Source organism: Hevea brasiliensis, chromosome 8 (genome assembly GCF_030052815.1).
Source record: "Hevea brasiliensis isolate MT/VB/25A 57/8 chromosome 8, ASM3005281v1, whole genome shotgun sequence".
NCBI lineage: Eukaryota > Viridiplantae > Streptophyta > Magnoliopsida > Malpighiales > Euphorbiaceae > Hevea > Hevea brasiliensis.
The window spans coordinates 92,149,995-92,165,519 of record NC_079500.1 but is presented as its reverse complement, the minus strand read 5'-3'; the positions used below and the strand labels follow the sequence as shown (position 1 = coordinate 92,165,519).

General features: G+C 37.3%; 1 non-coding gene across 1 annotated transcript; it reads right to left on the bottom strand.

Moving 5' to 3' along the window:
- Positions 1–7,505: 7,505 nt before the first annotated feature.
- LOC131182587 (small nucleolar RNA R71) lies at positions 7,506–7,612 on the bottom strand. Its single transcript, XR_009150851.1, has one exon. It is a non-coding gene; the product is annotated as a small nucleolar RNA R71 (small nucleolar RNA).
- Positions 7,613–15,525: the final 7,913 nt, after the last annotated feature.

Here is a 15,525-nt window from a genome sequence, read left to right as displayed (position 1 = left end):
TTTTTTTAGTAATTTCTCCTTAATAAAATGATATCTTGAGCTTCATTCCATTAATAATTTAAAAATAAATACTTCAATGCTGTTAATATTATTAATGTCATAGGTTCTATAAATAATATAATATAATGAAAATAAATAAATATGTTTTGTTAATTATCACTAAAAAAATAATTAGTTTTACAGATGATTTTTGTAATCGACTGAAATTGATTGCTAATCGATATTTTAGCAACCAATTTTAAAATTGGGTGTTATTAGCAACTGATTAAGAAATCAATTGTTAAAATCAATTACTAAATTAAAGAATTATTTAATTGGCTCTAAAATTTAGCAACTAATTTACAATCAATAGCAAAAATTAATTACTATTAGTAATTGATTTACAATCAATTATTTAAATCAGTTGCTATTGGCGATCGATTTGTGAATCAGTTGTCAATAGCAACTAATTTAAATAATTTGTAACCAATTTAAAGCCTTGTTTAAAAGGTTTTAAATTTGTAACTAATGTTTTATCGATTGCTAAAAATAACTAATTTTACAATTGATTAAAATCAATTGTTAATAGCAAATAATTTTTACAATCAATTGCAAATCGGTTATTAAATTTTTCCCCTAAAAATTTTCATCATTTTTCTATTTGAAATCGATTGCTAACAGTAATCGACTTTTTAATCGAATGAAATTAGTTATTATTAACAATCGATTTTGCAATAGATAGAAAATTAAAATTCCCCCCAAAAATTTTCAAGTAATTTTTTTTATTCTTTTTTTATTTGTAACAGAGTTGCGAATCGGTTACTAATAGCAATTGATTTTTGTAATTGATTAAAATCGGTTGCTATTAACAAATAATTTTATAACTGATTTCAAATTGATCACAAAATTTTTTCCCCAAAAATTTTTGCTCAATTTTTTTTATTTGCAACTGATTTCGAATTGGTTGTAAATTTTTTCCCCAAAAATTCTCACCAATTTTTTAAAAGAAATTAGCAATTGATAACTAGTTGCTAAAATTGATTGCTAATTCGCTTATATAAATTACTGTTCATTTTCTTTTCCCATTACTCATTTTCTTTTCACACTACTAATTTTTTGTTTCTCTTTCTTTTTTTTTTTCTCTCATTTTGTTTATCATTTTTTTTCATTCTTATTTGTTTTATTCATCACCTTTTCCTTTTTAATTTATTTTCTTCATTTTTTTTTCTTATCTGTCACGACCTGATATCATGGGCTGGACCGGTACTAGGGCCTGGACCCACATAAAACCTCCGAGGCCCGTTGTAAGCCTTACTGTTCTAAAATCCATAATCAATGACTAAAAACTGAGGCCCAACATGTAAATAAAATAAAAATAAAATATTTTATTTTAATTAGGGTCAACCCAACCCATTAAATATCAGCTACTAAAACAAATGAAGCCCAACTCAACCCTATTACCACCATTTATAAATTTTTTATATATCATAAAAATTTTCGTTCAGTAAAAACCAATAACTCCATTTGACATCGTCTCTAACAAGATCCACAATACTACTAATATGCGGAGTTCTAGATTACAAATTTAGAAAATAATATTACAATTAAATAACTGTTAATGAACCTGCGATGAAGAAATCAGGTTACTCTGAAAATGAACTCTTCCTTTAGCCTGAAAAAATATGGTAAACAAGAGTAAACGCTCGACTCATAGAGTAAAATATTTATTTCACATACAATTTTTATAACTATATAATTTTAATGCATCATTGAAAATAAAATGCATCATCTTTATACAAGTCATACAAATCATATTAAGTCACATCAAAGATAATATGGAGCATTCACATACTCATGTGTCACATCCATATTCACACATACATATATGGGGAGCTGATCCCCCTAGCCAGCTCTCTTAATCCAAGGCCTGCTAGCGAGATCAACTTGAGTCGGACATTTTCTTAATAATTCATATGCAGGGGCCAGCGAGATCAACTCGAGTCGTGCCTACCCCGACTTATCCATAATAAGGATCGGGTTTCAACGAGTCAAGCTCCAGCCGCGTCTACCCGTCCTACTCATATCCATATACTCCACATACACACCAACTCACACACACAGCTCCAGATTATCAAAACATAGCAACCAAAATAATATCATCAAGTATAAATGCAAAACAGGGCATGCCTAATATTTAACTACATAAATATAAGTGATGCATAAGCATGCCAGAAATATAATAATATTGAAATTGTAAATAAAATAAATATCTACTCATAGTATACCGATGACTATTGTGGTTGCTGGATGGAGAAAAATAGTTGACATCGATCACCTAAATAATTATATTATAAATTTATTAGTACTAATTCAAAATAAGACTCTAAAGAGACAATAGACAGCTTAATTCATGCCGGAAATTTGATAAATTTTTTCCTATGCCTATGATCTACTCAACCTACAAAATGGTTTAAATAATACTTCTAAACTCAACCCATATCTCATCAATATCATATGACCCCTCTTGGACCCTCTAAACCAGACAATAATCACAACATCAGACAATTCAATTATAAAGCTTAAAATTAATATTTTTTCAAGAACTATCCAAACTAATTTTAAAAATTTTATAAACTTGTTCTGTTGTCCTTAATAGTATTATAAGGCTATTGCAAAAGGAATCATAATTTTCTGATCATCCATGAATATTTTATGAATTTTATTCTAAACCCAGTCTGAGATAAAAATTGAGCAATTTAAAGTTTGGGTTTACCTATGCTAAATTTGACACCCGGAACTCGTCCAGAACATCTGAAAATGCTAGGATTGACTATAATATCGACCATGTTCCAAGATAGGCCGCTGGATAGCTGGATCTGGCTGAAAATGCAGTCCCAGCGCCGGTGAGCTATCATCGATTCGATCGCACCTAAATTTCAACAAAAAATTGTTAATAATTATCATAAAATTATTTTTTATTTTTGGGAATTGAAAAAGGTCAAAAATCTCGCCAAGAGATCTGGATTGTTCGATGATCGTCTTTTTCCAATGATGTCCGATCAGAGCGAGGCCAATCTCATCTCAAAGATTTCGTCGCCCTGAGTCCATCGGTATTCTCGGATTTTTGATTCGATGGTCGGATCATCAGAAAAATGGCCGGAAAGCCACTACCATCATTTTCTCTCTCTTCAAAACTCGCCGGAAACCTCTATGGAACGGAGCACCGCTGGTAGAGATGGGAAGCCCGTGGTCCCAGGAGTTGAGCGCCACCCTCCACTGGCCGAAACCCCACCAGAAACTGCCGAAATCGCGCTTGAAAGGACATGGCTGCTGTGCGCATTGAAGCCTCCTTTAGCCACCGTTCGCAATCCAGGGGGGTTTGCCGGTGTCGCTGGGGGCCATTGCAAGCTCGCTGAACCTTTGCCGGCTGTCGCTCGCCACTAGGTCAGCCGGAGCCACAGTGAATGAAGAGGGAGAGGGAGAGAGACGGGAGGGGGCCTGTTTGCAAAATTTTAAAACTCTGTTTTTTTTTTATCTTTTAATTACATGACTAGTCCGTGAACTTTTTCATGTTTTTCAATCAAGTCCAAAGATTCTTTTATTATGATTAAATTTAATAAGACTTTAGTAATGAAATTAAATATACCCTAAAGAAACTTAATTATTATTTCATTTTATTTGATTATTATCATTATGAAAATACTAATTTAATATCTTAAATAAAATAGTTTAAATTATTATCAATATATATATATATATATATATATATTAAATTAAATAAAAAAAATATCAGGTTGTTAAATTCTCCCCCCCTTAAGAAAAATTCGTCCACGAATTTTTAATAAAAAGTGTCAAGGAAAAGAAGGTGATTATTCGCTGCTTTTCTGGCTCTACTATAGTGTCCTAGCTATCATTATCATTCTGTAAGGGAACTCTTATCTCAAACTATTCATTGACCATTTTTTTGACATCTCAATTACTCACTATATCTCTACCATGCTTGACTTGATACCTTATAACTTCAATCAACCCTAGCGCTTACCCCTCTTTCAATGTGCCCCAACATGTTTATTGGTGATTTTAGTCCTCATTCCTCCGCTTTAACAATTTCTGCTTTCCAAGGACATGACTTATGTTCTTTATCCTATAGCATCCTATGAGAAGCTTTCCTGTAGCACTTGTCATGGGTATCTTATTCAGAATCTTTACTTGTCCTATGACCTCAATGGTCAACACTTGTGCATCTTCTCAATCCTATAATACTTTGAATTTCCAATCTTTGTGTCATTACTATGGTCCTTAGATCAACTCCTATCTATCCTTTGTAACTAGTCATGTAGAGCTTTATCTTAGTGTTGAACATTCATATTCTATCTATTAATATTACAAAGTGGGCTGGGCCTCTTCTCTTACCTAACAAAAGTCTAGGTATTCCTAAGCCATCCAATCAAAACAACTTATCATATCCTACTTTTTTTTTTTTTTAAAAGAGAGCCCCTTAACTTCTGCTTGAAAGTTCTTACTATCTGACGTGCTTCTTGACACATTGATACTTAAATCAAGGCTCTATTATTTCTTTAATCTACCATCTCATCATAACTTGCTTTAAACATCTCTTAATGTGTCCCTAGCATACTTATTTCTTCTTATTCTCATCATTGTACCCAACTCTAATGAGCTTTTCTTTCACCCTTTGGATCTTATCCACTTCCTTTTCCTGCTTCTGCTATTGTTGATATCCTTTCAACCTACTATACTTATTCTTTAACCTTTATCCTCTCTTATTCTTATACTTTTTTTTTCCTTCAAGGATGTTCATCCTGTCATCAATTTGACCTTCCTTTTATTTCTTAGTCCTATCTTGATTGCTATTTTCATTATTTCTAGAATTCCAACCTTACGATTAGCTCATACTAGCACTTATTTCACCTTATGTACCATTCGTAATTAACCACAGAAAATTCTTCTTGTGCCTCCTTCCCAACTTGACCATTAGAACATTACCATTCCCTATTACCCTTAATAGGAAATTACTCTTCCTGGTTAGATAGGAGCCCTAGAAACTATAAGTTCCATCTAAACTAACATGGTTGTGGGAAATGTGTGTTATGGCTTAATTACAGACAAGATACTTCACGCATTCATTCTCCCTAATATAACCACATATACTGCTCATAGCTTGCCAAACTTTAGCTTTAAATTTACCCATCATCAATAATTTCATCCACTAAAACTTATCCATAACTAGCACTTCCTCCAGCTTATAGTTCAGAAGGGTTGCTGATACACTTAAATTATATAGATTTAAGCTCATTTGTATACTATCTCATAGCATTTAGGTAAGTAATCTCATGCATAGTAGTTGATTTCATTAGTTTTTGTAATTTCTATTGTCAAGCTCTTAATTCCATATTTTCTGCATCATTTCAGATGTTTGGGTGAAGCCCCAGGGCATAGAAGTCCGGAAGGAAACTTGGAAAGGCCAAAGAATTGAGAAAAGCTACTGATACACCTTAAACGGGTCATGTAAACAAAGCCATAGACCCATGTAACCTTCTGCTAGATGAAAGCCAGAGAGCCAATGGAGGAAAAAAAGTACACAGGTCGTGTAATTGGACCTGTATAATCTGTAGGGACCCGTGTAAGTCTCTGCTGGGTACAAGGTTAAAGAATTTTCTGAGAACAAAAGTACACGGGTGGTGTAACTAGGCCCGTGTAGCCAACGCAGACCTATGTAAACCTCTGTGCCAATGCAAGACTCCGTCATTCCGCTCCAGTAAGTTACACGGCCCAGGGCCGTGTATCATGCGGCAGCCAGTTTCCTAACCCGAATTCTCGCTCTTGTTTACACATTCAAAACAGACTCCTAAGGCTTTTTAGACTTAAAATGGCCTAATCCTAGAATAGCTATTATAAATAGAAGTAAAAAATATCAAAAGAAGGGAGATCAATCTTTTTAGAGAGCTTTTTAGGAGTTTTAGAAGAGTACTCGCTTCTGCATTCTCTTCAGCCGTCTTGAGGAGAAGAATATCAGTATCAAGGAGGAATTTTTCAGCCGAAGTTCCACAAAATCAAAGCTGCAAACCCTCTTCAGTTCTTTCATTCCATTTCCTTAAACGGATTTTTATTGTTCTTTACTTCATTTTTATTATGTTTGCTGAACTCAGCATGAGTGAGTAACTTTCATATTCTGGAATTGGGAGAATAATGCTTGTAATCATTATTATGGATAAACATTAAGTTTTATTTATTAGATTTGAGATTTGTTCCTTGATTTAATTTCTTGTGATCTTAATACATGTTATGTGTCGGTACCCACCTAGTATTTATTATAGATATTAATTGAATGACTGAAAGATGAAGATTAATATTAGAAAATCAAGATTTTAAACCTAGGAAATCTGACCTAGAGATAGGCTGATAACCTTTGTGGAGTTTCAAAATTAATCAAAGATCTTAAGGGGTTTTAATTAATTTAATCACCATGAAAGTAGGATTTAGGTTGATTCAAACTCACCTTGGGTGCCTTGAGAGAGGACCTAAGATATCTTAGGATTAAATTCCATCAAGGCAACTGATTCTCAATCCAATGAATAAACGAAGTCACATCTATAGTGAGATTCAAGTGTGAAATCTTAATTCCAGAATCATTTCAAAATAGATTATCCAATTTAGATTTATTATCCTTTTTATCCTAGCTTTCAAAATAAACAAATTTCACTTCCCCATTATATTCGACTGCCTAGATAGCCAAAATTACTATGTAGATTGGTACTTACTAATCACATTCCTCATGGGACGATACTCTACTCACTACTTTATTACTTGTTAGCGATCCGTGCACTTGCGGGGTTGTAAAACCAGCAAACAAGTTTTTGGCACCGTTGCCGGAGAATTTGGCTTTAGTAATATTAAGGATAGGCAATTTAGCTGATTTAGGCAATTATATTTATTATCTAATTTTATTTGATTTGTTTTATTTCTTTTCTTTTCTCTCAGGTGCTTGACCTGGTATATGACCAGAATAAGGCCAGAAGAAGAAATCTTGGATTGTGATCCCGAAATAGATAGAACTCTGAGAGCCATCAGGAGGGAAAGGAAACATCAAGAGCATGATCAAGAAAATCCTGAAATTCCAACCATGGCCGATAATAATGACAGGCCAAGACTCTTGAGAGACTACAGAGCTCCATCTGTCCAAGGATTTTAGCCCAGTGTCACAAGACCCACAGTGAAAGCTAACAACTTTGAGTTAAAACCAACATGGCTTCAAATGATTCAATACACCCAGTTTGGAGGTTCACCAACAGAAGATCCACACTATCACCTCCAGTGCTTTCTTGCCCTATGTGACACGTTTAAGATGAGGAGTGTCTGATCAAGCCATAAGACTTAGAGCATTCCCATTCTCCCTTCGAGACAGAGCAAGGAAGTGGTTACTTTTTCAACCAGCTAGAACGTTCACCACTTGGGAAAACCTCTCACAAGCTTTTCTAGTAAGCTATTTCCCACCTGCAAAGACTGCAAGACTGAGGTTTGAGCTCAACACCTTCAGACAAAAGGAAGGTGAATCACTCTATGACGCATGGGAAAGATATAAGGACCTGCAGAGGGAATGTCCACACCATGGCATAGAGGATTAACTACTAGTGCAAAATTTCTATAATGGGTTACTACCCTCTACAAGGAGCACAATAGATTCGGCTGCAGAAGGTGACCTAATGGAGAAAACAGTGACACAAGCACTTGAACTTCTAGAGAGGGTCACATATCATAATTATGAGTGGTCAAATGAAAGAGGAACCGCAAGGAGAACAACAAGGGTCCTAGAAGTGGACGCCCTAAGTATGATAAAAGCTCAATTTGATCAACTCACAAAAAGACTAGACAGAATGCAAGCCAATGCTATAGGGATGAACAGTCAGCATGAGGACAGCTATGGAGGAGGATACATTACTTCAGAATTCAATAGCTTCAATGAACCCTCCATAGAACAAATGAACTATCTCAATAACGGGGGAAACTTCATCCAGAGGTAGCCCAACAATATATATTCAAACACTTACAACCCTGGATAGAGGAACCACCCAAATTTCTCATGGTCAAACCAACAGAATTAGCTAATAAATAAACAACAGGGTACAAACCACCAACACCCCTTGGATTTCAGAACAGAGGCTAAAACTTTGCACAGCCACCACCGCCTCTTCAACCTCAGTAACCTGAATCGAAGATGACCATGGAATCCATGATGGAAGGTTTCCTAGCAGCTTAACAACAACAGAATGAATTGATTAAACGGCTAATTTCTAGAATGAACCAACTTGCTACCCACAACAAGATGCTAGAGAATCAAATTGCTCAGCAAGCAAGTTCTTCAAGTAAGGCTACTGGTAAACTGCCTAGTTAACCAGATATGAACCTAAGGGAGCATTGTAAGGTAGTTACATTGAGGAGTGGGAGAACTCTAGTACAACTAGAGGAAGAACCGATAGAGGAAACCTCAGAAAAATCTGAAAGCCAAGCAGACAAAAAGGAGGAAGAAGCCAAGAAAGATCAGGAAGAGGAAGCAGGGAAGAAAAAGAAGTTACCAGAGCCATACCAGCCTCCCCTACCTTTTTCTTAGAGATTTCAGAAAGCCAAATTGGACAAGTAGTTTGGAAAGTTTTTAGAAGTTTTACAGAAATTTTATATCAACATTCCCTTCACTGAAGCACTCTCTCAGATGCCATCCTATGCCAAATTTCTTAAGGAAATTCTGTTAAAGAAAAGAAAATTGGAAGACTATGAGACAGTTAGTCTAACAGATGAATGCAGTGCCATACTGCAAAACAAACTGCCTCCAAAGTTGAAAGATCCAGGAAGTTTCTCCATACCCTGCCTCATTGGCAACAAGAAAATAGACAAGGCCCTTTGCGATCTTAGGGCAAGTGTGAGTTTAATGCCTCTATCAATATGCCAAAAGTTAGAGATAGGAGAACTGAAGCCCATGATAATTTCACTGCAATTGGCTGATCAATTTGTTAAATATCCAGTGGGCATACTTGAGAACATCCCCATCAAAGTGGGCAAATTCTTCATTCCAGTAGACTTTATTGTCCTTGAGATGGAAGAAGATGTTCAGATCCTTATCATCTTGGAAAAACCATTCTTGGCAACCGCCGGAGCAATCATAGACGTCAAAAATGAGTGACTAACCCTCAAGGTAGGAGAAGAAGAAGTGGAATTCAACTTGTTCGACACAATGAAACACAAATTCGAACCTGACGAATGCTTCAAGGTTGACATAATTGACAAACAAGTTGAAGAAGAATTTCATAAGATACATTTTAAAGATCCTCTTGAAGCATGCATTGTGCACAGCCATATAGCGAATAATGAAAACACAGAAATAGCAGCCTGTGCACAACAGTTAGCAGCTCATCCATCCCTACCCTTAGCTCAAGCTTCCGAGATGGAGAAGTTGAAGGAGGAACAAACCAAAAGCAAACCAAAGAGCACCACTAAACAGGTAGAGCTTAAACCTCTCCCCTCCTTACTAAGGTACGCATTTCTGGACTCAAACTCTAAATATCCTGTTATAATCAATGCTAGCCTGTCTAAGATGCAAGAGGAAAAATTGCTAAGAGAACTTAGGACCCATAATAAGGCCATAGGGTATAAAATAGAAGACCTGAAAGGGATTAACCTCTCGATTTGCATGCATAGGATACCTATGCAAGAAAACAGTAAACCCACTATTGAGCACCAAAGAAGACTTAATCCAAACATGAAAGAAGTAGTCAAGAAAGAAATTTTGAAACTATTAGATGCAGGTATCATATACCCAATTTCTGATAGTAAATGGGTTAGTCCAGTACATGTAGTTTCTAAGAAGGGTGAGATAACTATTATCCAAAATGCAAATAATAAACTGATCCCTACTAGGGTAGTCACTGGTTGGCGAATATGCATAGATTATAGAAAATTGAATAGTGCCACCAGAAAAGACCATTTTCCTCTCCCCTTCATTGACCAAATGTTAGAGAGGTTAGTGAAACACTCTTACCTCTGTTATCTAGATGGGTACTAGGGATTCTTTCAAATTTCTATTCACCCAGAAGACCAAGAAAAGACCACATTCACTTGTCCTTATGGAACCTTTGCATATAGGAGAATGCCTTTTGGTCTTTGCAATACCCCTACCACTTTCCAAAGATGCATGATAGCTATTTTTTCTGATTATATTGAAAATATCATGAAAGTTTTTATGGATGATTTTTCTGTCTATAGAACTACTTTTAATGATTGCCTAGCTAATTTATCTAAGGTGTTGCAAAGATGTGAAGAATCAAACTTGGTCCTAAATTGGGAAAAATGCCACTTCATGATAAGGGAAGGTATAGTTCTGGGACATTTAATATCAGAAAGAGGAATTGAGGTTGATAAGGCAAAAATTGAGATCATTGAAAACACGCCACCACCAACATTAGTCAAGGGAGTGTGAAGCTTTTTGGGACATGCAGGGTTCTATAGAAGATTCATTAAAGATTTTTCTAAAATAGCTAAGCCACTTACCAACCTGTTAAGTCAAGATGTTCCCTTTGATTTTGATAAAAATTGCCTTGTCCCTTTTAACAGGATAAAAGAAGCCCTGATCTCAGCACCAATAACACAACCACTAGATTGGGAGCTACCATTCGAGGTGATATGCGATGCGAGTGACTTTGTAGTTGGAGCAGTGCTTGGGCAAAGAAAAGATAAAAAACTCTATGCCATTTACTATGCCAGCGAGACACTTGACGACGCATAAATAAATTATGCCACCACAGAGAAGGAATTCCTAGCAGTGGTGTTTGCAATGGACAAATTCAAATCCTACTTACTTGGGTCAAAAGTCATTGTATTCACAGATCATGCTGCCATCCGGTACCTTTTGAACAAGAAAGAGGCGAAACCAATGCTGATTCGATGGATTTTACTCCTGCAAGAATTTGACCTTGAAATCAAGGACAAAAAGGGATCCAAAAATGTAGTAACTGACCATCTTTTCAGGCTGAAATTGGAGTATACAGGGGACTTTGAGGATTTGCCAATTGATGATTCATTCCTTGATGAGCAATTACTAGCATTCTCCTAAGCTCCATGGTATGCTGACTTTGTTAATTTTATTTTATGCAGGGTATTGCCTCCAAACATGACTTATCAGCAAAAGATGAAATTTCTGCATGATGTGCAGTTCTACACATGGGAGGAACCTCTGCTGTACAAAAGATGTAATGATGGGCTGATAAGAAGATGCATACCGGAAGAGGAAATAGAGAGCATTCTCTAGCACTGCCATTCATCACTATATGGAGAACACTTTGGCACCACAAAAACAACAGCTAAAATTTTACAAGCTGGATTCTACTGGCCTAATATGTTCAAGGATGTGAGATCCTTCGTGCTAGCTTGTGATCAATGCCAAAGAATAGGTAACACTTCAAGAAGGAATGAAATGCTACTGCATGGTATACTTGAGGTAGAATTGTTTGATGTATAGGGGATAGATTTCATGGGTCCATTCCCCTCTTCTCATAGAAACAAGTATATTCTGGTTGGAGTTGATTATGTGTCAAAATGGGTATAAGCAATAGCCACACCAACCAACGATGCTAGAGTGGTCACATAGTTCCTTAAGAAGAATATCTTCATAAGATTTAGCACACCACGAGCAATAATCAGCGATGGAGGAAGTCAATTCTATAATCAACAATTTGAAAAACTATTGAAAAAGTATGGAGTGACTCACAAGGTGGCCACACCTTATCATCCTCAAACGAGCGGCCAAGTAGAAATCTCAAAAAGGGAACTGAAGCAGATTCTAGAGAAAACTGTAAACCGATCCAGGAAGGACTGGTGCATGAAGTTAGATGATGCACTGCAGGCATACCGCACTGTATATAAAACCCCAATTGGCACAACACCCTTCCAACTGATTTATAGAAAATCATGCCATCTCCCTGCCGAACTTGAGCATAAAGCTTACTGAGCAATTCAGATCCTAAACTTTGACCTCAAAGCTGCTGGTGAAAAAAGGCTTCTACAACTGAATGAGTTGGAAGAAATCCGACAAGATGCATACGAAAATGCCAAAATCTTTAAAGATAAAACCAAAAGATGGCATGACAGGTGCATAGTAAGGAAAGAAATAAAAGAAAGAGACTTTGTCCTGTTATTCAACTTTAGATTGAAACTCTTTCCAGGGAAGCTAAAATCAAGGTAGTCTGGACCTTTTAAGGTTACTCAAGTCTTTCCGTATGGAGCAGTAGAAGTGTGGAGAAAAACCTCAGGAGCATTTAAAGTCAATGGGCAGAGGCTAAAGCCTTACTTTCAAGGAGAATCCATAGAAAAGGGAGTCAACTACACCCTCGACCATCCTCCAGATAGACCATGATAGAACGAAGGCAGAGTCAAGCTAATGACTATAAACAAGCGCTTTTTGGGAGGCAACCCAAAATTTCTAATTTTTCTTTCTCTCTTTCTTATTTTAATTCTGTTAATATTTGTTCACATTTTCTTTTGTAGGAACCCCAAAAATCTCAAATCCAAAAAAGCAAGGGGGAGAAGAGAATAAGAAAGGAGAGGAAACGTCAAGTCAACTCGACTAAAGGAATTTGAACACAATCAGGGAAGTAACCATGCACTTAATCCTTGCATTCATCTCATTCGTATAAATAGGAATTCTCTAGTGTGAATCAAGAACTTAAAACAGGAGAGAAAAGAAAAGCCAGAAAATTACATGGCCCGTGTAATAATTTACACGCCTCGTGTAATATTCTGGAACCCAAAAAAAGGATATAGGAAGTTACACGGGTCTCTCGGGTAAATTGCATGGTCCGTGTAACATCGTCAACAAGGTAACTTGGAGGACAGTAAGTTACATGGGTCCTTGAGCCAATTTACACGGCCCGTGCATCTTAGCATGAGTAACAAAATTTTGGGTAGTAGTTACACGGGTTCCCGAACAGAATTACGCGGCCCGTGTAACTCAACAGAAGTGATGAAATTTCGAGCAGAAAATTACATAGCCCTACATGTCGGGACCCGTGTAGTGATACATGACTCATGTATCTTGTTGCAGACGTGACTCCTGGGGCACGAAATGCGTGAAACAAAGGGTCACAATGACCCTTTAAATGCACCTCTCTTCCTTAAACCACTCCCCATGCAAAAACCCTTCCTCTCCACCCCTCCTAGCATATAAAAACCTCTCAAATCTCTTCTCCCTTCACCAAACCCTAGTTTTCTCTTTCCCAAAACTGATCAATAGCTCCTGCAAAATGATCTGCACGAAGAATGGGGTCTTCCTCGAGGCAAGGAGGAGAATCCTCACCTTCTCCCCCTCAGCCGACACCCCAATGCCCAAGAACAAGGGCAGCCTCTCCTTAACCAGCCCCTCCTCAACCACAACCCTCTCAACCATCCCCACTATAACCCCAACCATGAGCCGCTCCGCAACCCGAAATCTCCATTCCTTGGAGATTCCGTGATGATGCCCATAAGGCCATGTGCACCCGGCTTCACACCCGGAAAATTAGCTCCACAAAATATATGGATTTTGCGCTACTGGAGCAAATTAGGCTACAAGACGAGATCAATGGACTCCTCGACAGCATCGGGTGGACAAGGTTTGCCCAACTCCAATTCCATGCATATCGGGACACCACACTGGAGTTTTTGGGCAGTTTCAAGGCCGCCTTATGGCCCACCGACAGGGAAGATAGAGGAAGAATTGAATTTTGCCTCCTTGATGTCGATCGGGTAATGAATGTAGATGAGTTCAATGCCATCTTTGGCTTCGATAATATCGGCCACTAAGAGATCCCTCGGAACCGCATGCTCTACAATAACATTGACTTCTGGAGTTCCATAGCCCAAAACACAGAGCTTTATAACTCTAGCAAGTCAAAATCCTAGAGTATCACCAGTCTAGCCCTGCGTTACATGCACTAGTTAGCTGCCCACAGCATAATGGGCCGTGGTGACAGCCTCGGCATGGTAAATGCCAACGAGTTATTTTTCCTGTGGTGTATGGTCACCGGGCAGCGCTGCAGCACAGATTTCTTTTTGTGCAACCACCTCTGCCACTTATCTCACCAGCCTATCGAGCACATCATACTTGGTGGCCTCATCATAACCATCGCCCTCCACTTTGGATTCGTCCTAGGACATCACTGGTTACGCTCCGTCAGTGAAACATCAAGAATTGATCAAACCATCTACATATCCATGGGGATATGTAAGAAGGTCGGCAGCACTTGCCACCTGCTTGATGCTAAAGAGAATGCCATCCCTCGGAGAGATAAAGCACAAGAAGGACCTGGCGAGACCTCACAGCCACAGGCGGAAGCCCAAGAGCCATTCTTTCATGAGTCTCCCGCTCGAGTACCTCCATACACACCACCACCCACAGACCCAGTCCTCACATACTTACAGCGTATGGAGACCACCATCAACAGTAGGATGCGAGCAATCGAGGACAGCATCCAAGAAGCCCATAATAAGCTGGACATGCTAATGGAGAGGCTCGATGAAAAGGAGCCATCATCGTTATCATCACCATCAGAGACCTTTTAGAGCTAGGACTATAGGATAGGTTCTTTATTGTAAAATCTTACATACCTTAGTCCTAAACTGCAATCATAGGTCTCTTTTATTTGCTTTTTGTCCAACCTTTCCATGCCTAATACATAATATGCTTTCTTATTATTTTTTATGGTTTTCTCTAATTTTGCATATTATGTTGACATTGAGGACAATGTCCGATTCGCTTTTTTTGGGGCGTACAAGTGCATTTCATGTCTTGCATATCATTACATTGCTTAATTTTAGGTATATTATTCTTGTGTATCTAAATTCTAGAAAAATATTGAAAAAAATTTTTCAAAATTTTGAACTTTGAATTGTGAAACTTAGAACTATAACCAATTTCTAGTAAGCTAATAATTAGACTCCACGGGATAGAGGAATGAACGTATCTGGATAGGCAAAAAGGGATTTTAATATGCTGTCTATGAAAAACCTAATCTCTTTAGTAGAACTAGACTAGTTAAACCCCTTCATAATTATTAATTTGTACATCAAACTTGTAAAGTTAGGAGAAATTCTTAAAATATAAACAAACATGAAAATGCCTCACCAGCTCTAGCATATATCTCTTGGACTTATCAAGGCGAAATCCTAGCATATGCTTGATGAAGAAATGATTAAGGCATTCTTTGATATAACCAAATTAAGCCTTAGCCACCCTTAGTCACAATATGTTCCTTGCACCCAACTTGAGCTCATATTTTTACCTATATGATTTTCCTTGTTTACCCATAATTATTGACCTAGCCCCTAGCCTAAACACATACCTACCCTTTTGAGGAAGCTAAATGCATAAGTAAAAAGTATATTAAGTGAAAAAAGGAAAATGGAGAGAGGATGAAGAACCCGAGAAAGAGTGCAAATGTGAAATTGAAACTAAAGAAAAATCCGCCTTCCTAACCCAGCAAAAGTAATGAGTTTAGGGGAGAGGAC